The sequence below is a fragment of the Miscanthus floridulus genome, chromosome 10 (genome assembly GCF_019320115.1).
Source record: "Miscanthus floridulus cultivar M001 chromosome 10, ASM1932011v1, whole genome shotgun sequence".
NCBI classification, from domain to species: domain Eukaryota; kingdom Viridiplantae; phylum Streptophyta; class Magnoliopsida; order Poales; family Poaceae; genus Miscanthus; species Miscanthus floridulus.
Genome location: NC_089589.1, coordinates 70,118,180 through 70,140,950, shown reverse-complemented (window position 1 = coordinate 70,140,950; position 22,771 = coordinate 70,118,180). Strand labels below are relative to the sequence as shown.

At 46.9% G+C, this 22,771-nt stretch overlaps 1 non-coding gene across 1 annotated transcript; it reads right to left on the bottom strand.

The window, feature by feature from the left end:
* Positions 1 to 20,285: 20,285 nt before the first annotated feature.
* LOC136490352 (small nucleolar RNA R71) lies at positions 20,286 to 20,394 on the bottom strand. Its single transcript, XR_010767641.1, has one exon. It is a non-coding gene; the product is annotated as a small nucleolar RNA R71 (small nucleolar RNA).
* Positions 20,395 to 22,771: the final 2,377 nt, after the last annotated feature.

The window sequence follows — 22,771 nt, the reverse complement described above, 5'->3', positions numbered from 1 at the left end:
CTTCTCACCCGAATTATAAAGCAACGATATTTCTATTGCATATAGCCATTCTAAATTTGACCTCACCAATCATACCAACAGTACAAGGACATCAAATACACTCAAGAAAACATAATGGCCATGCCCAAACTATTATTTAAATGCCTTTATCAATTTACTAAGATACTTAGGTTAAATAATAAACATATAACAAATATGCATTATAATTTCTCAGAAATTTACAGTGGCTTACTAGTGCTACCAATAGACTATTGTAAAAGTTTCATGCTATTTTACCAAGTAAAACATCCTATGCAAAAATGACAAGGCATAAAGGCTTAAAATAACATAAATAGGAAACCCTAGTGAAAAGTGTCAAGCAATAGATTTTATATTTTTCTTAGCATCCATATGGTACTAGGATAACTTTCAATAAATTTCATGAGCATTGGATCCATAAATAATTTATAACAATTTACACTAGGATTACCTAATTATAAAAGGAAAATCTATAACTCAAAAACTATTCATGTACTGCCCCTCAAATTTTTACCAGAGCTTATACCTATCAAGAAAAGGTCACCATATAAATTTCATAATTTTTGGAGCACAGGAACTCTAGATATAAATTAAACAAGTTTGCATACATTTAAAAACACATTTCAAGTTTCAATTTAATTCTTCTAGAAACTCTACTACAAGTGCTAATATTATATTTTTCCTCAATACTACACTTCACCAAGATCCTAACAAAATTTGAACCACCAAATTTATATCTACGAAACTCCAGATATAAATTTTATATAACAGCATGAAATCTGGAATTAATTGAGCTATCCTAGAACTCTACAGTCACTGACAGATGGGACCCGCTGGTCAGTTGACCCCACATGTCAGCGAGACAAAATAGGGCAGCAGCGCTGGATCAACGTGGACCGGCCACAGCTCATCGCCGGTGAGCTCTCTAGCGAAACCAAGTGCATCTACCTGATCTATAGACTAAAGCGCATTGGGTGACCTAGGTGGTGGAGGTGCGCGTGCACAAGAGAGTGCTCGTCGTCGTTCATGGCGGCACAACAGCGCAGTGCTGTGGTGTACCGGCCTTGGAAGGCCACAGCGAAGCTCGACAAGAGGCACACGAGATTCGTGGTGACTAAGCAACGCTATATCTACTTCACAAACCAGACGAGAGGCTTCGACGAGCTCTGGCCACGGCGCGGTGGTGCAGAGGTGAGAGTGCGGCGGCGCGGGTCGCCATGTTCCGCGCCGGTGAGACCACTAATGGTGGTAACATCATAACATGAGCTAACACCCATCCTAACCAAGCCCTAACACACACAACCGAAAGCAACTGCGCGCGTGAGCCAAGCAGTGGTGAGTTCGCTGTGGAGGCGGCCATGGCGGCCGAGATCTCCGGCGAGAGGGAAATGGCGAATATGCCCTCACCGAAGCTCTTCTGACGCTGCAAACATGTCGAGGCTGGTGGAGGTGGACATGGTGCAGCTATGGGTGAGATGTAGGCGATGGCGGTGCAGTGGAGCGCACGTGAGGCGACGGCAGAGGTGGTGCTGTGCTCGGCGGTGTTGCTTGGTTCCGCGGCGAGAGGCAGGGCTAGCACTGGAGAGTGAGAGAGCGGACGGGAGTGAGTGGAAATGGAGTGTGGTGCGGTGCAGATAACGGCTGCCAGTGTGCAATGTCGAGGCCACGCGTCGGCCAACGGTGGCCACATGGCGGCCATGCTCTGTCCATGGTTGGCCATGACAGAGCGCTGTGTGGCGTCCATCAGGGCCTGAACCCGAGCCTGACAGCGGGATTTGATGAAGCTCGATCTCCTAATCCGTGGAGCATTAGCGCGCACAAGCTAAATAAAAGTTGTAGCTCTATGTACCAGCTAAAATTTGTATTTAAGGATCAAGGCCTAATTCTAATTGGTTAGTGAGTAAAATCATCTCAAAGCTGGCTGCGTCGGCACTATCAGTTAACTGACTTAGAAAAAAATTGCTAAGTGTTGAAAACAGTGAATGGTTAAATCTTGTGAGCCTAATTCAAGCCTGTTAGGAGCTAAACTAGTCTATGACCCAAACACAAAAGTTATTCCTCTCATCAAATACTACAACTTTGCTTTAGTAACCACATCCATGCAAGGTTTCTATCATATAGTTCAAACTTGGTCAAACCCATTACATTCAAATGATGACTTGTACTTGAACTATGACTTAGTGACCAATTTAGCCCTAGCCATGAATACCAAAGTTGTTCATAATGACACTCTAAACATGTTTAAGCTAATTATAAGGTCACACAATCATATCATACATTGGTTACACATAAAGCTTTCTAGGTCAACATGCATAGCATCACTTAAGTCGCCCGCTTTGCTGCACGCTGCCCCTCCGCCCGTGCCACGGTCGCCTCGGCCACCCAGTCCTAGGACTCATGGTGGGTGGACTCTAGCTAATGCTCAAGCTCAGCCACCTAGGCATGCTCCATCTAGAGGAAGCGGGACTTGCAGGATGACATTTCCTTTAGACCCTACGAAAAGCAAGTATGCTGAGGCAACCAACAAGATATTCAGAGGTCAAGGACAAATATGGGAAACTCACCCCTGCAGTGAGCTATAGGTTGACCTGGACTAACTACTGGGGGGGGGGACTTAACATGCTCCTGGGCGTCCTCGAGCTTCAAGGACAGGTTGGCGAGTTCGGACACCATGGCAAGTCCTTTCCCCCCAAGGATGTCCCAGAGCTGACACTCCTAGGAATCCCAAAGAATGAACCGCACCTTTGTTGGGTCCTCGGGGGAGGGCCACTCTAGGTCACCCTCTAGTAGCCCACCGGAGGGCCCAGCCTCCGGCTGAACCACCGCTAGCTCTCGCGATGACACCGGCAGCTCCACCATGTCATCCACTGTGTCGTCGAACGGGATCTCCACCACCTCATTTGCACGGGCCGCCGCCAGGTGTTCCAACTCTACCCCAGCCGCGTCTCCCCCCGGCGCATTCAGCTCCGACCACGAGGGTGAGTCGTATAGCCCCCCACCTAATGAGGCAGGGAGCTCAGTCTCCCTCTCCTCTTCCACCACAGCTGGTGGAGGAGGGGCCATGAGAGTTACCTCTAATGCAACCTCTATTGTTAGCACCGGGATCACCACCAATGCCGCCGCTGCTACCATCGTACTAGCAGCCGACCTGAGGGGCACCACCCCTAGAAGGGAAGGGCTCACCGCCACCACCTTGTTCCCCCCACCACTCACCATGATGCGATGTAGGGTGGGCCTCCAAGCCTCCTGCACGAGAGTTGGGGCAATGCTCAACCCCGTCATCGCTCGGCCGCTAACAAAAAAAGTGCAGGTAAGTCATACCCCAAAAAGACTCAACAGCAAAAGATCGAAAAGAAACAAAGAAAAACCATACCGAAAGGTAAGCGGTATGACTCTGAAGGCAGGACCCGACGTCGAGGGGCCTGTAGGGCAAGGACTGCTCCCAGGCTATGACCCACGCCCCGTCACTTCAGCTAGGGGCAGAGTCGTCCCAGCCAGCTCCTGCCCGGTCCATGGGTCATCGTGACCCTCAGCTTAGGACGCCCCGACCGAAGCAGCAGGTGGGGCTTCCTCTGGCTATGAGTCACACGCCAACACCAGTCCTAGTGACGCACGAGAGCCAGCCTGCTCCTCAAACTGCCTGGCTTGCTCGACTGCGTCAGCGGCGGGTGGGGACAGGACCGGTGACACCACCGAGGGGCGCGGTGACCGCGTCCACTTTGCCTCCTGTTCACCGATGGCGTCCATGCTCGCCACACGCTTCCTTGGCATAGGAACCACCGCATGCCTCTCCGCCTCCTGCTCATCACATCGGACATCGCCATAGGGTCGCGATGCTCCGCCGAGGTCACAATGACCTCCCGACTTCCCTCCTCCTTGGAGAAAACCATGTCATCCACATCTATGGGATCCTCTGACTCAAGCTCTGACTCGACATCGCTCATATGTTCCCTGGCCTTCATGCACCAGGTGATCTCCTGCTCCTTCTCTTGCTTCCACCAAACCTCCTTGGTTCTCTTCTTCTTCATGGCATCCGCCTCCTCCTTCTGGGTGGCCTGCCATGCCACACCCTTTGGTCCCTTGGGAAGGTGCGGCTGGGACTTGTAAACTCTAAGCCCCTATGGAACAGGTGGCTCAAAATCAAAAAAATAGGAAAGCAGAGGAAGAAGCATGGACTAAAAGAAGGGAGCATACCAGTCTGGACATGATCGCGGAGTTGAAAGGTGTGGGCTTCCCATCAACCTTCTCTTTGGGCTTTAGCTACAGCACCTGGTCAAGGCGACTCCAGACTCATCATTCGGCAGCTCCTCCGACGACGCATGGTCCGGGTCTGATGCGCCATTGTACTTCCACATCGGCTACGTCCTCTCCGCCAACGGTGCAACCCGGTGGCGGTAGAGGGTGTGGAACACCCATGCCCCATCAAGGCCACGCTGCATGAGCTTTCGTAGCTCCTCCTCAATGATCTCCACCTTCTTCTTCCCCCGACGGGCACAACCCCATTACCAACTATCCTGCTTCTCCAGCCTCCCACCGGTGAACACCGGGAACGGCGCCTCTACTAGATTCCTTATATAAAACTACTCCCCATGCCACCCCCGGTTGGAGTCATAGGGGATGTACATGGGATACAAGCCTCCCGTGCTCGGTTTCCTCTATAAGGCAAAACCCCCCACTAGCAAGACGTCGGGCGGATTCCCCACTGGCAAAGCTCGCCCAGAGAACAGCCAGCGAAAGAAATCCGCATGTGGCTCCATCCCGAGGAAGGCCTCATAGATAGTGATGAAGCCAGCGATGTGCAGCACCCCCATTGGATTAATTTGCTGCAACTCCAGACCCCACTCATTGAGGAGTCCACACAGGAACCAGTGTGCGGGGTATCCCAACTCGCACTCATGGAAGGCGAGAAAGGAAACCACCTCACCGGGCCGAGGTTGCAGAAACTCCTCCCTCCCAGGAGCCCTCTAGTGCGCCACCTCCTTCGGCGCCAGAAACCCCTTCATAGCGAAGGCCTTTAACACTGACTCCCTCACCGTGGATGACCTCTAGTCTGACATTTTGCTCCGAGATCATGAAAGTATTTATGAGTTTTTCTCTTCTCCCTCTTCCTCTCCCTTTTCTTTCCTAGAAACCATCGCGGCTCTCAAGAACTCTCTCGGCAAGAAGGAAAAGGAAAGGAGGCGGTAGATGAGGAATAGGCAAAAGAACAGGGCAAAAACCTTCTCCCTCCTATTTAAGGAAAAGGGTGTAGTAGTTGGGGAAGGCGCACCGATCGGGAGAGACAAAACGGCAGAGCAAAAAACCCTCTCTTTCCCATTTAATGCAGATGGGACGCACCCTGGCCGATGAGACGTGCCCTACCCAACGGAACAGTGCCTGATTAGACAGGACATGGCATAGGCATGGCCCACCACTACTGCATGTCAACCACTACCGCACAGCATGCACAAGAACCAAAGCGCCACCACATGTAGGTGGCCCTCCGCTTCCCCAGGAGGGACTTAGGAAAAACCCAAAAAAATGGGATCTCTACAAAAAGAGACCATCGGGCTTCCTAAAAGTTGATCGAACGGCTCAGGGAAACACACCGAGGGATAGGTAAGGAGCAAAGGGACGCCCCATGTAGGCCATGCTGACTCCATCCTAAACGACGACCATGGGTCCTGGTCAGACATTTTTGACTGGAGCTCTTCAAACCCCATCACTTGAGTCATCAATGGTAACACTACCGACCCCCGTTATTTCTTTATATCGATTCATACATCCATACGCCCGTACCCCACGGATGATTCGAGCCCTAAACCGCCTGGGGGCTCTGGAACTAAGCATCGCATATGCAGCAAAATGCATCACAACGCTCTGTGTTGCGTCACGAAACAGTAGTTGCCTCATTCGACATGAGCAACGACTGATCGGGGTTTGAAGGATGGCCCATGAAGGGTTCATGGCCACCCCACATCAAATAGAGCTAGGGGAGAAAAACACATATGAGCCCCGTGCGGCCAACGTCTGGTCTACCCCAAAGCAGATAGGGTCATCTCAACCTTCTCGTTCGATCCTAAACCTCTTGCCAAGCTCATAGAATCTCCATCAAGGGGAGGCCATCAGGCCACCTAGGTCGGTCTCTAGAACAACCCAGGCATCTGCTGGGTTGCAGGTAAAGGAGTAGTGGAATATCACAAGAGGGCTATGTCGATCCCGTCATGAACAACGGACCTAGATTCCACTCTATCATACCTGTTAGCAAACTCACCGAGTGCGTCACTCAAGCCTGAGCGATTAGGACAAGCGACAAAACTCAGCCCCTCCGGTTGTGAGAACCCGAGGATAGGGTAACGCACACAACTCAAAATCGACCTTTACCAAAGCCCAACGGGGCTTAGGGGCTCAAAACATCCAAAAAACCTAGGTCTGCGACCCTGAACTCGCCCTATCTGGCTATGCTTTGACTACACACTAAATGCCTAGGTCTGCGACCCCGAACTCACCCCATCCAACTACGCTTCGACTACACACCAAATGCTTGGGTCTATGACCCTGAACTCGCCCCATCCGGCTACACTTCGACTGCACACCAAACGCTTGGGTCTGTGACCCCGAACTCACCCAATCTAGCTACGCTTCGACTACACACCAAATATGCCTAGGTCTATGACCTCGAACCCGCCCCATTAGGATCCGTGAGCCCTGGCTCGCCCGATCCCTAAACTAACTAACTAACTGCCTCAGCTGTGCGGGCTGCACTGAGGTTAGGATCCACGACTCTGACTCACCCGATCCCACAGCGCGCACCGATGCTAGGACCCATGAGCTCTGTCTCGTCCGATCCCTAAACTAACTATCCCGCCCGATCCCACGGTGCGCACCGATGCTAGGATCCATGAGCTCTACCTCGCCTGATCCCAAAAATAAAAAATGCCTTGGCTACACAACGATGCCTTGGTTGACGACTCTGTCTTGACTAAAAAGCACACCCACACGCTCGCTAACAAACACCCCCAGATGATTCTACCCGAATTGCCTGGGGACTCGAGGGCTACACCCGCGGGTGCGCTCGCGCGCACCCACTGACAAAACAAAAACCTCCCCCGCTAGCAACACGAAAAACCCCCCAGACAATTCTGTCCGAATCGCCTGGGGGCTCGAGGTCTACACCCGTGGGTGCACTCACGTGCACCCGCCGTCAAGACAAAAATCCCCTAGACGATTCTGCCCGAATGGCCCAGGGGCTCAGGGGCTCCTGTTGGGTTCATAAACCTAGGGTCCCTCGCGGACTGGCTTCCCAGCAAAGGCTCGGCCCAAGCAGACAACATGCAACTCATGGGTTGGCCCAGGTATCTAAACAATAGGCCAGAAGGGCGATCCAATCACCAATCGGAAGGTCTGGCTGAGGGGGAGCGACACCCGTTTTCTAACTCTGGCCCACCTCTCCGACCGGAGCGCTCGCTTCGGTCTCTAGCCTGCCTTCGGACGGCCTCTTCAACTGGAAGGCCTGGACAAAGCACTACTTCCGACTCTAATCCCACGGCTTCAACTAGGGTACGCAAAGGCCCTACTCACTGCTCTTCTCCAACTGGTGCAATCAGAGCCGACTAGGGCCAACCGATCAGGGATGCCTGCTCGGTAAGGACCAGGAAATCGATAGAGAAAGTAAGATAGGGCGCACAAGTCAAACTACAATATCGGGGTTCATACCCTATACTCCTGTGAAAACAGTACTCTGCAACCTCCCTGGCATGGCAAAGCCCAAGCAGTATTGTAGGCACCGACATTTTCCCCTACAGTATTGTGGGCGCCATTAAACTCCCATACAGTGAGGCCCCCCACATGTCTCTGGGCATCAACAGTATTGTGGGCACCAACTTTTATCGTACCAGATGAACATGGTAAAACCCCTTTCATGCCTCCATGTATCAACAGTGTGGCAGGCGTCGACGTCTGCCATACCCAAAGAAGACAACACCACCTCCCACGTGCATCTGACATTCAACAGTATTATGGGCGCCTACCATCATCCTGTACCCACCGGCGTGGGCACCAAGGCTCGATAGCATATGTACTCTCTCCCTCTCACTTGTAAGGCCATCCCCTTCATCTATAAAAGGGGATGCGCTCTCTCCCAAAAGACTCAGTTAATCCAGGTTGATAGATTCATTCAAGTCATTCCAGATTCATTAGATCGACCAAGTTCACTAGCACACAACCACAGAACCACCAGGTTCGAACCACAAGCACACGCTTGAACATTTAGCTCATAGCAGGGCTCCTGTCGCTCTCGGCCCTTCTGACCGGAGTCCGACCGGACCTCTTGTACCCCCATGTTTCTCCTTCTCGTTTGTAACCCTACTGCAAATTTCGAGCAACTGGGCTCAGGAATAAAGTCACCGACCGACTCAAACTGGACATAGGGCACATTGCCTGAACCAGTATAAACCCTATGTCATTGAGTGCTAGGCCACCTCTAATCACAACGTACGGCAAAACTACAAATATTTTCTTGTTGGTCACTTTTTGCACCGACACATCTTATCCCAAACTCAGGAGAATTCAAGGTTAAAAACTAGGTACTTGAAAGAAATTACAATAGAGCAACTATTCTTCATTTCCATTATAAGAGATTATCTTCAGAGTGCTTTTTATTCAGCTCTTAAAAATCAAACTTAAAGAAATCTAGACACACACTCTTTATTTTGTTTTCATTTTTAAGATCACACATTACTACTATATATAATATAAGGATAAATTTATCTTGTTTTTAGTTATGCATCTTTTTTTCTTATAGCAAACTTGGAAATAGTAAAACAAAAAGAAAACATGACATAATTTGATGTCAACTTGGAGGTTGTTGAGAAGGTGGCACAGCCGTGCCATGCCCGGTGCACCGCCACCCCTAGGGTCATGCCCAGCAGGGCTCAGTCTAGAGCAGCATCAGTGGAGGTGGTCACCGCCACTGGCGGTGTACACCGCCAAGTGTAGGGCGGTGCACCGGCGTGGGTTGTCTGGTGCCACCGCCAGGGCACCGCCCTTTTATTTCCAAAGAGCATCGATTTCGGGGGTTTGGCCTAGGTGGTCACCGCCCCCCTAGGGCGGTGCCACCACCACTCCTATCTAGTGACACCATTGGAATTAGACTGTTGGGGCACCTCCTCACCTAGGGCGGTCGCACACTGCCCTATCTGTTGCCCTTGTAGATTTTGTCCCAAGGGGTATAACAACTCTATTTGCTTTTGTGGCTATAAATTGAGGTGGTGTCCGGCCATGGCCACTCCCTTAGCACTTCGTACACTTGAGAACACCCTTTGGGAGTTGAGCAAACACAATCCACTCACTTGCACACTTGATTTCATCATTTGGGTGAGATTGGACAGCCTCTAGTGCATTGCATTGGTTTCCATCATCTTGTGGCACTAGTTGAGCGCTTTCTGCTGGTCGTGATCTTGTTATGCATGGTGTTTGCCAACACCTAGACACCTCGATGATTGGAGGATCGTTGAGCAGAGTTGGTGATTGTCTCTGGCTCCGATCGATTGCTTGTGAGGGATCTTTTGCCTTCCCCGGCGAAGAGTCAAAAGGTAACTCTAGTAAATTGCTTGTGTCATTGAGTTACCCTCACTTGTGGGTAGGTTCTTGCGGTGCCCATTTGTTGGGCTAGGTTTGTGAAGCACCTATTAGTCGCCGAAGCACCAAGTGTGTGGTCGACACAACGGGGACTAGCGTGCCGGCAAGCATGTGAACCTTGGGAGAAAAATCATTGTGTCATTTGTCTCCTTGGATCACTTGGTATTCTTTATTTGATTGGTTGATCTTCGCTTGCCAAGATTGATAACCATCTCTATCACTTGCATTTACATTTCGGTATACTTGTGTAGTGGTAGAAGTAACTAGAATAGTTTAGTTGAGTAGCTAGAAGTAATTAGTACTATTTCTTGTGCTAGCTAGCTCACTAGTGTAGAATTGTAGAATTAGCAACCTAGACCCTTGTGTGCCATAGAGATTATAATTCACTAGAATTGCTTGGATAGGTGGCTTGCATCACTTGGTAGAGCTAGAGAAAAACTTGCTATCGCCAATTGTTGTACTAATCATTTTGCTCTAGTGATTTGTAGATTTTTAATTAGGCTATTCACCCCCCTCTAGCCATTGAGGACCTTTCAACAAGATCAAAGGTACAGCATGAAATGATCCACAATTTCCTCGAAGGCAAATTCACATATTACATCATATTGTGGTAGTCCAAGAAGACCAAACTATCACATTATCATTATTCAGTTGATACCACAGTTTATACATCGTGGAATTATATGATTGCAAGACACTACAACACTTGGTAAGACACCTAAGTACATCATTATTCTAGCGAAAACACACACAGATCTTCATCAGAGTCGACGTAGCCCATCAGCGGGTGAAGTCTCCACCTTCACGGGCAATCATCAGAGTTAGCGTAGAATGTTAGCGAGCGTAGACTTCATCTCCTCATCCAAACTTGAGCGTAGGAACGAGACCATCTAATCCTTCTAATCTCCTTTGTCGTCGTTGTTGACATCCAAAACCTGCCAAATATATTTCAGTACGATTTGTACTGGCCACTGGCTCCCACCCTATGCTTTGTGGTAAGTGGAATGCAAGGGTAGAGCAAAAGGCTTATATATGGCTGTAGGTTTCCTATGCAAGTTCATCAATATTTTATAATAATTCATGAAGTTTTAACCCATCTCATCCACATGTTCACCCATCCCATCACACACATCTTGTAACACCCTAGGTGTTAGGCTTGCACTTTTGCACTTGCATTGCATGAGCATAAGCATCATTCATTCATATATGAGCATAAACATATGAAACATACCTTTGTTATTCTATGTTGCAACATGTGTATGCTTTATGGTCACGCTTGTTAATGCAAGTGGTTGATGTTGATCACTAAAACACCTTAGATACACTTAGGATGGTACATGAAACAAGTTTGGTATTCATGACATGGACCAAAATAGCCCCCAAGTCATAGTTATTCAAGAAACTCCAATTTTCATGATACTACATTGACCAAAGTTGAACTATAGCATAGAGTGTTTGCATGATAGTGCACCCTTAATAAAAGCCATAGCTTATCTTATGTGTACCAAACTTTATTTAGGGGTCATGAGCTAATTCAGTGCCTAACATGGTCAAATGGTCCAAAATGCTGATTTCAATTTCAAGTGCACCACTTTGGAGCTTTGTAACTTGCTAACCATGATGAACTAGATGTTACTCCCTAAAGCAAAATTGTAGATCTCACATAGCTCTACAACTTTCACTAATACCATTTTCAATGATTCACCATGGCTTAGGAGATCTAGGGGCTCAAAGATCGTGGGTTCAGTCAACTGAATCGACACTTAGCCGATTTCGATGCTGGCCATCGTGGCCAAATACGCGCAAGCCGCGGCCGCCAACTGGTGGCCGTACGCCAGTGCCGGGCCCACTGGTCAAGCCAAAGGGTAGTGAAGAGGGAGGCGACATCGCTGCTCCCTCCATTTCTCGTTCCCTCGCCCTTGCTCAGCCTCTTCTCGCCCGCCAGGCGAAGCCAAGCGCCGCTCCAACGCCACCGAGCTCGCGCACCACCGTTGCTGCACCATTGCTCGATTCCTTGCACCCATAGCTCTGCCATGCCTTGCTCCACCTCGCCCACCCTCTAACACTGCCTTTTGAGCCAAGGTGAGGGCCCTCGAGCCACGACGTCGCCGCGAACGCCATTGGCGCCACGGAGCTCGTGCTCACCGTGGTCGTGCTCACTGGAGACCTCGCGTCATCTCTCTTCTCGTGTAAGGGTTAGGTTAGAGCTAGGTCTAGCTCGAGGCAAGAGCCTATGGCCGATGCCGGCCTCGTCGGTGCCGGAACATGCGACCACCGCCGTGAGCCGAGAGCACCGCCGCCATGCACGACGCCATGGCGATGCATGCCTCATCCTCTTCCTTGCTCACTTCTAGATGTTAGGTCGTAGCCACATGATGGTGAAGCTCATGGGGAAGACGGATGCACGATACCGTCACCCATCTCACCGGAACGCCACCACACCGTGGTCATGCTCGTGCTGTCGTGCCGCCATGCACGCGGCCATGCCTCACCGACGCTACCACGAACCCCAATTCGAACCCTAGAGCTCCTCTAGGTCACCCTTGAGCCGTAGTCATGTTCATCCGAGCTTGTCATGGCTAGGAAAGTGATAAAATTATGATTCTAACTTTTGCTGATCTTATGTTGACATGCTCTAGCTAGGAAAAATGCTAAACCTACAGTATGTATACTTGGAATATGGTCTTCATATTTAACCTTGATTAAATGCTAGTTTCTAGTGAAAATAAATGGAGTAAAAATATATAACTTAAGACCATGCAAATTTTTACACAGTGTTATAGTGTTGGGATGAAAGTAAGAAAAATATGAAATCTGTTGTTTGACACTTTTCACTAGGCTAAACTATTTTTGTTAAAATAAGCCTATGCAACTTATAATTTTTGTAGAGATGGCTATACTTATCCAAATAGCATGAAATTTGTACAGTAGACTTTTGGGGTCATATGTAGGCTACTGTAATTTTCTCAAAATTTATTGTACACTTTTGATATATGTTCCTTAGTTCACCTTAGTGTCCAAATAAATTAATAAAGGCATTTAAATAATTTATTTGGGCTTGACCATTATGTTTTCTAAAGTGTATATAATGTCTATGAACTGTTGGTATCATTGCTTGTGCCCAGATTCTATTGCTTGTATGCAGTGAAATATTAATTGCTCTATAATTCAATTATAGTGACTGTTTTGGACAGTTTCTATTGTTAAGTAAATTGCATGGGTAAAATGATGTTTGCTGTAAATCTTGTCGATAATAAAGTTGTACACAACTTACTTATCTTGCTTGTGTAAAATTTTCATGGCAATAGGCTAAATAGTTTGAGATTTATAGCTGTTAAAAGTTGGTCTCCAGAAATGCTTATTCTCTGGAATTTCTGGATATATCTGGTAAATTGATTTGTTTGACCTTGATAGCCATTGAATCATCTTGAGATAACTATAAGAAAGTTGTAGGCAGTTTTATAAGAAAGCAGAGTTGCAACGCACTTTGCATGTGGATGCAGTCCAAAAGTTCGGATCTTTTTGTAGCAATCTTTTCCCCAGCAAGTTTGTTCATAGCCCGGAGCTATAGTCAGGTTGAAATCTCGCTCGTGGTTCAGACGCAAAATATCTTAGTCGTTCTTTACCCATAGGGCATAAAATTGCCTTTTTTATTCTTGGAATGAAAAAGAGTGATTGTTTTCCTTGTGAGTAACTACAGGCGAGTCAGTCTAGGCGCACGTTATGGCTGCCGAGCGGCTTTTCGGGGATCATGCATGTCAGGCTGCCATTTAACCCCTCGCGTCGCTTCAGTGGCAACCACTGCGCCTATTCTCCCACTTAGCATTTCCAAATCCGCCTTTTGCCCTTTCGCCGCTTCTCTCGCTGCCATCTTGCCTCTGCCGCCATGGCCTCAAGTTCCCAACACTCTAGATCTACTGACATTGCCAGTCGTGAAGGCACTGATGCGGTGGAGCCTCGAGCCCTGATCTAGCTAAAGACCGAGGAGCCCGAAGACTTGGCAGAGCTTGTAGAATCAGTGGTCATCGTGCAGCTGCACGAGTACTAGGTTACCTCGACGACATCGATGGGGAACCTAGAGATGTTGAGGGAATGTAGGCTTCTTGCTGATCGATTGGTCTATGAATGGACCACCACCCAAGGTGAGAGCCGCCTGACCCCGGACACGCACCAGATTTCTGCTTTCACCGCTCATTGTGATTGTGGATTTGGTGTGTATCCGTCGAAGTTTTTAGAGCGAGTCTGTATGCATTATGGGATCGAGATTGCTCAGATGCTGCCCAACGCTATCGCTATGCTTAGCATTTTTACTTTACTCTGTGAGGCGTGGCTTGGCATCGAGCCCTATCTAGACCTTTGGCACTACTTCTACACGGGAATGTATCATTTCAGCAAGCTGTTTGTTGGGTCGGTTGGTTTCTCCCTCAGGAAAATGGGAGAATACATTGTTTTTCCGATTAAGTCATCCTGGAAGGGCTATGCAGAAAAATGGTTTTACATCAATCTTCACAAGAAGAATGTAATCAAAGCAATTATAGAATGCCGGTTAGTGACGCGTGGTATTCATCCCCCACTGTCACTGAGAAGATGAGAGGCCACATCGAGCGTGTTCGGGCACTCCAAGAAGCCAGATTGACGACCGCACACGTAGTCGAGAGTCGAGACCTTTGTTCATTGGAGGATTATTCCCTTGAAGCGTCGGGATTTGGCCTATACATATACAGGGGTGACTGACCCGAACAGAGAGTCGGTGAAGGAAAAAGTCCCTCCCCCGATCTTGCTCTTTATTCAAAGTTTAACCTTTAGTGTTTGATTTTAAATTCAGTTGTTTTTTTTGAACAGAAGTGTCAGAGGAAGAGATCACTCGTCGGGTGAAGTTTATCCTCGGCACGGACTAGCCTAGCCGAGAAAATGTTCCTCAGCCATATAATGTTAAGAACCCTCCTCCCGAGGTGAGTGGCATAATCTCCTTTTGACTTCCTTTAACATCCGGGTTAATCTTATTTCTTATGTTATCAGCTGAACCCCGCTATGGGAATCATCCTCGGGAGTGTTGATCTGAGTGATAACGAGGGAGACAACACAGGACCTCCTGAAGCCCTAGCCTCTAACCCTATCAGGGCCATGGGTGAGCCGGCCCAGGAACAGATTGAGGTCGGGGAGAAGTCTGCCTAGGACCAGACGGTAGTCGAGGCGAAGCTACCGCAAGGGCAAGCCCCTCCCGAGAAGACTCCCGCTCCCAAGCCGCAGACATCTCGAGGGAGAAGGAAGAAGACTAGGGACACGATGTAGGAGCCGATGAAGCCTAAGAAGGCGCCAGCTGCCAGGTCAGCCCCGTAGGTGGAAAAGAGAAAACTCCGGTCATATAGGGGAAACCTGATAATGTTAGCCTTCCTCCGAACAAGAGGGCTCAGAGTAAATCTAAGAGTCCTCAATCAGCTAAAGGGCCTAGAGCCGGGGGAACGCAGCTGGATGCCTATGAGGAGCACTCAATCAAGGACCCGCCCTAGACTTATGACTAGGTATCCACTATGGTCATTTTTGGAAGATTATTTGAGGCATTTACTCATTTAGATAATATCAAACATGCACGGGAGGTTTGTTCTGAGGAGAAGGCATCTGCTGTGCCAGCCAGCAATCCGATGACTAGGCGGGAAGCAAAGCTAAAGTGCTCCATTCCCTTTGAGTCATAAGTTGTAACTAATTGTGCAAGCACCCATTTTGATCTTGATTAGCCTCTTAACTTATGCGTTTTTTGATAGGATATCTGGACCAACTGAAGCCCCAAGCACGTCAGTCGGAGCTGACAGCTCTAGTGCTGTCCTGACCCCAGATATGCCTAGCCTGGCCTTATCGACCCAGGTCAAGGTTCCAGGGAGCGATGCGCTGTTTCCCGAGCGTGATCCTTCTCAAATGGGTGCCCTCATTGAGGGAATGAAGACCTGTCAAAGCTTGTGGAAGGAAGCTAGTGATAAGGCCAAGCATTACAAGACGGTGGCTACCCGGCTCAAGGAGGAGGTGCAAATTCTTCGGGATTCAAATGAAGGTAATTAAATAATTAGGTGTAAATCTGTACCTTGCCATGCAAACCCTCAAGCTTTCCCTTGTCTGTAGACCATGCCAAGTACACCAGGCACCTGGAAGGAGAAAAGGCGACACTGGAGCAGGAGGTTGAAGAACTCCGAAGAAGGCTTGAAGATTCCGAACAGCGTCGTGTAGATGTAGAGGAGAAACTGGTTGAAGGAGCTCTCATGGCTGCTGGGCATGCGGTTAGTATCCTGAGGAGCCATGTCCCAGACCTTGACATTAGCCAAATATCACAAGGCTATGCCTGCGATAGAGATGAGGCTAGGAGGCTCTTTGAGGACAGTCGACCGACGATTGAGCCATTTGTCGAGATGCTCGATCTTTCTATAAAGAGTGATGATGAGGAGGATGAGTAAACTTTTACCTGCTCCTGAAACATTGCAATTTGCAAACATTAGTACTGCTCATCGACATGATAAGTCATGTATGTTTTGTAAAGAACTACTCTTCTTAGTCTTTTAGCTATTCTTTTTTATGTTGCCATTTGACCGTTTAATATGCAAGCAGTAGGACCTGTAGCAGCTGAGACTTGGGGTGGTCTGCATACTGTGCGTCCATGTAGTTTGCTCATAGTCGGGATTTTGGGCTCATTGAGAATTTTGTAGACTAGTGAGTAGTAGTATGATAGCCCACGACTCTTTACTAGGATATATATAATTTATCCGAATGAAGAGTAGAAGACTAGTCGAGAAAAAAATTTGAAACATGGAAGCCCCAGCCCCCGAGTGTATATACTCAGGAAAGGTACCGATAACAGAGAAAAGGAAATAAATAACCAAAATAAATTACTTATCTGATGCATGTGTTGGCGACACTTGGAAACAATGGGCTAGGAACTCAGTTTACTAAGCATAAAAGCACTGTAGCTGATCCATGTTCCATGCGTTCGGGATGATGTCTCAATTTATCTCTGCTAGTCGGTATGCGTCTAGTCAGGCTATTTCAACAACGCTATATGGCCCCTACCAAGGGGGTGATAATTTAGTTTTATCCTTTGTGAGCTGGCCTAAGTTGAGTACCAAGTCTTCGATGCTTAGCGCCCAGCCACGAACACGCTAGCTATGATATTTTCGAAGGGCTTGCTGATATCTCTCTACTCGGTATGCAACTATATCACGCTTTTCTTCGAGGAGTTCAAGGTCGATATGATGACATCAGATTGCTCTTCTTCGGAAAACATCACTACTCGGGGCGAGTTTAATCGGACTTTGGGGGGAAGTACAGCTTTAGCCCCGCACACAAGGAAAAATAGTGTTTCACCCGTGGCGCGATTAGCAGTAGACTGACCATAAAACTATAGGGACCACTTCAACCCATTTTTTATCATAGGCATTGAGCCTGTTAAAAATGTGGGTTTTGATTCCTTACAGAATTATACCGTTGGCACGCTCTACCTGTCCATTGGTCATCGGGTGATAGAATGAGGACTGATAATGCTTAATGGCATGTCTTTCACAAAAATTCTCAAACTTTTTGCTCATAAATTGAGTACCATTATCCGAGATAAGTTGGTGCAGTATGCCAAAATGCATTCTATGCTCCGCTAAAACTTGACTTTGTTTTGTTTGGTTATCCAGCCTATTGGCTCGGCTTCAACCTATTTTATGAAAGTATCGATCGCTACAATAAAAAATTTGTAACCAACCTGGGCTCTTGGAAAAGGACCCAGGATATTGATGCCCCATGTGGCGAATGTCCAAGACAAAGGGATCATGTTTAACACTTGGGCAGGATGGTGGGTTTGCCATTGAAAAAACCGGCAAGACTCACAAGTTCTAACCAACTCAGAGGCGTCTTCGAGCACTATTGGCTAGTAAAAAACTTGTCGAAAGGCTTTCCCGACCTAGCGTTCAGTGAGAGGCATGGGACCCACAGATTCCTTCAGTGGATGTCATGGAGCAAACTGATGCCCTTGGCCTATGTGACACATTTGAGAAGAACCCCATTATGGCCCTATTTGTAGAGGATACCGTCTACCATTTGATAACTCATGGCTTTATGGCTGGTTCATTCCATATTTGCATCATCGACCATGGTAGCCTGGTTTGTGTGGTGCGCCCAGATTGGATCCATCCAGTTCTCCCCGTTTCCAACTAGAGCGGCATCATGAGCCGTATCGCCTAGCATAGACTTCACAAGGAATTCGCTGGGTATTGCCTCGTCGCTTGACGGATCAAGCATGGGGTTTGGACCTATCCTAAGGATCAGGATAGAAGGTTTGGTTAGCACTTCGACCAAGACCCCTTCTGGTAGTTGCTATCATTCGGCTGCCTGACTAGCGAGCATGTCAGCATCTGAGTTAAGCTTTCTCAGGATGTATTGGACCTCAACTCCATTAAATTTTGTTTCCACCTTTGATATGTAGATATACGACCATGTTCTCGTTCATTGCTTGATACCCTTTACAGGATTATTTGGCAACTACTTCTGAATCCCCTTTCACAAGTAGCCATCGGATTCCCAAGGATATGGCAATTCGTAAACTAGTTAACATGCCCTCATATTCGGCGATATTATTAGTTGGAGTTGGGTCAGTGAAATAAATTTGTATTGTGTACCTCATGGCATCCCCTTCTAGAGAGATCAAGACGACTCTAGCCCCTACGTCGTTCTTGCATTTTGCTCCATCATAGAACATTAGCCAGTGCTCGGGGTTTTGGGCCGCCTCCTCGGGTTTCGGGGTTCGTCCATTCTGCAACAAAATTAGCTCAAGCATGCGACTTGATCACGGTCCTAGGCACAAATTCCGATCGGCCCCACCTACAGGCCGCCTAGCCCCCTAGGCCCACAGCTCAGCCTCTCCTTCGAATGTCGGTGCTCCACTGCCTCCTAGGTTCAATCTACAATGTTGCTTTAAGTTGGTTTGATTCGAGGGCTCAGGATTGATGGTTCCCCCTATTTATACCAGGCTCTACGCCCCTAGGGCATCTTGATCATTGTCTTCTCTAGAAACCCTGATAAGAAGAGAAGAACCTCAGAGCTCTACAAATATTTAGGGCATGGCTAGTTAAGTAGATCTAGAGGGAGGCAAGTTTCGCTTGAATTCCTGATCTTATCAAGACCGTGGCTTGGTATGGCCCTTGTATCCTCTCTTGTATCTTTCATATTCCATATGTTTGCTACATTTGTGATGACATTGTTCTTAATATTATTCATGTTCCTAGTTATTATGTTCATTGTTTACTTTGATTATATGCTTAGTATAGCTAGATTGTCTTTATGTTCAAGCATAAGTTCGTATAGCGCTCGCTCTAAAGTACACGGGGTGAGTGGTCGATATTGTGTAAGTGTGGTGCTTGTACGTTGTTTACCTGTGGATATACCCTATATTCTGGGCCATGTGGTAGATCACTGAGTGTGACACTCTTGTTGAGTCCTTTGTAGTCCACTCCCCGAATATAGGTCAAGTAGGATGTAGATGCGAAGGAAGTCAGGCTCTATTCTTGATCTTCCTCAGTAATATCCCTTATGTGTTGATATGAAGTTGATCCTATCCATGATTATTAAGTGTAATTGCACTAATCATAGTATGCTTTGACTTGTAATTAAGAATGACTAAGGAATTATTTCTCTTTTGTATCTAAAAGAAGTACTCTGAGTGTTCATTATCATTTATCATACATATATATCTTATCTCTTGATTTACCCCTGTTGTGAATAGAAGATTGGCAATGGTTTATCTCTCCATCATACATACAAGTTATTAATAAATTCCCTTTGCTCGTCCTTCCCTGTGGTAAAAATATAATTAACGATACCTAGAATACTCCCGGGTGAAGTGCTACAATGGCATATTACCTGTGCGCTTGCAGATCCCTATCATATATATTCTTCTAAGTAAGAAATGCCACAAGCATTTCTAGTAATGTTTACAAGTGTCATTAATAAATACCAATAAGCCTTTCTGGCATCGTTGCCAGGGGAAGGTAGCTAGGCAATCAAGAGGGATATTGATAAACTTTTACTTATTAATGTGAACGAGAAAACCATTTACCTCTGCTATAGCAAGCATACCCTTGTTATGTCTACTTTTATATCTTATGCAGGGTAATGTATGACTGGTTTTGACCTTCTGACAAACTACGTTAAAGATCCAAAAGCACTATTTAGGAGGACTATAGCTAAACTCAAGAAAGTTTTAGCTTTAGAATCGGAAGACAACCAGACAAGGCATAGTTTAACACCAGTTTTTGAAGCCATGGCTGATAGGACTCTCCATGAATTCTCTGCTCCAACTATGGCCAACCTCTGTACTGGACTGGTGATCAACATTGGAGACAATGTTTTTGAGCTCAAGCCAGCTCTCGTCAACTTGGTGCAAGCTAGCCAGTTTTATGGAAAGGCACATGAAGATGCAAGTGCTCATCTCCAACACTTCTTGGAGATTTGTAGCACTTTCACCATCAAAGGAGTTACCCGAGATGCCATATTACTTCATCTCTTCCAATTTTCACTTTTGAGCAAGACGAAGCAATGGTTCTATGCCAACAAAGATAGAAATACTACATGGGAAGACTGCTCCACTGCCTTCCTAGCAAAGTTCTTTGCCATGGGCAAAATCAATGCTCTACATGGAAGAATTTTAAGTTTTTAGCAACAACATGATGAATATGTCCCTGAGGCATGGGAACACTTCCAAGACTACATATCAGAATGTCCTCACCATGGGATGGAGGATTGGCTACGCATGCAGACCTTCTACCATGAGTTGACAAATAGCACCCATGAGAATATGGATGCCGCTATTGGAGGTGCATTTTTATCACTCACAATCACACAAGCAACAGCTCTCGTTGAGAAGATGGCCTCTAACCAAGGTTTGAATAAAGAACGTCTTCAAACCTGCATGAGACGTGGAGGTATGCATCGACTAAAAGAGGTAGACATACTTTCTACCAAGATGGATCTACTGATGAAGAGGCTTGAAGATTGAGCCAATGAAAAGAAAGAAGTCATGCATATTCATAATTCTCACATGACGTGTGAAGAATATGGAAACACTGGGCATTCAGGGAACAACTGTCCTGAAACCCAAGAAGATGTGAACTTCATCAACAACAACAACTATCGTCATCAATAGAATCAAGGATAGAATCAGCAACAGAGTCAAGGTAATAATTTTAATAACCAGCCATCTTTGAGAGATTTAGTCTCTGGTCAGGCTAAAAGTATGGAGGCCTTATCTAGAAAACTAGCTTCCAATGACAAAATGTTAGAAAATATAAACAATAGAATGGATAGCTTGTCCTTCAGCCATTAAAAACTAGCATAGCTTTAATAAAATAATAGAATCATAAATAGCTCAACTGGTGGCTTCTATTCCTTCAACTGATAAAGGTAAGATTATAGGACAACCAAAATATCCTGAAACTGCAAATCTTGTCGATATTCATAATGATGTAGGATACTACATAGAACCATCGATAGGGAGATGGGAGGATTATTCCTTACCTATCAAGAAAGGTGATCCAGGAAGACCTGTCATCCCCATAGCCATTGGACCTCACATGTTCTAGGAAGCTGTCTATAACTTCGGAGTAACTGTTAACATTATGTCAAAGGTAATTTATGATAAAATCAATGAAGATACTTTGTTATACACAAATATGCATCTATAGCTTGCAGATCAGTCACTCTGCTACCCCAAGGGAATTCTTGAAGATATCTATGTTTGAGTTGGAAGCTCGTATGTACCTGTAGACTTTGTGGTTTTGGAGATAGGTGGAGATGTAAGGTCACCCAATATCTTGGGTCAACCTTTCCTACGCACCACAAAAGCCATCATCTACGTGAACAGTGCTAAGATCTACTTCATAATTAAGGATAGGATGGAGAAATTTACTTTCAAGAACCATATTCTACAATCTGTTGGACATCCACAAATGTCGTATTTGCCTAAAGAGACAACAGTAAGAAAGAAGAGAAATAACTAAAGGAGGAAGAATAGGGCCAGATAGCCACAAGAAGAATCAGTCAAGATGATCAATACACTTCGATCGGAGTACAATCACCTCCTCGCTTCACCATTCCTTACGAAGAAGGAAGACTCAGGCGTACCAATGATTGAGTGCACAATTGGACAAAGAATCTTCCACAACACCTTCTACTGATATTGGATCGGGTGTCAACATAATGTCCTAAGGTAACAGATCACTATTTGTTTGGTGACTGAACCCTTGTTCCCTACAAATATGCAATAGAAGATGGCGGACCAAATAATCCGATTTCTGGAAGGAATAGCAAAAGACATCATGGTCAATATACAAGACTACTATGTCCCTAGTCGACTTCATGATTCTTGGCATGGGAGAAGAAGAAGAAGACATACCTATCATCCTTAGAAGACCATTTCTCAACACTACAAACACGATCATCTACATCGGATCAGGAAAAATCCACTTCCAATTCAAAAGGTATGATGTTATTTCAATAGTTATACAACTTATGAACAGCCGAAGAAGATCTGCTCCAAGAGGAGACGTCGATCATCCCAACATCCGAGGGCCAGGCTCGATCTCGCTCGAGGGATAAGGGCCAGCTCCGCCTCACCCGAGAGCTTAGGGATTGACTCCGCCTCGCCCGACCCTAGAGGGATGGGCTCGGTCTCGCCCGAGGGATAAGGACTGGACTCCGCCTCGCCCGACGTCCGAGGACGAACCTCACCTCACTCGATGTCCAAGGACTGGTTTTGTCTTGCTTGACAACCTCTCCCTGTTCCCTCATGATGATAGGTACAGGGTAGGACAAGACATTCAGGTCAACCACGGCTTCAAGGACCATACCCTGCGCCCCGATAGGAAAAGTACTACCAGGGAATGACGGGATGGGTGCTTTAGACCCTTTCAGGCGTAGCAGAGCCTGAATAGTGTTGTGGGCGCGTGCTCTTCGCCCTACAGAGTTGTGGGCGCCGCCTTTAGCCCTCGGGCATAGAACCCGACATAGACATACGACAACCACTACGGTCTAGAAAAAGACTCACGTCCTCCACAAATGACGGATATGCTATCACCACGATATCGGGTCCACTAGATCGGAGTATTCACTTCAG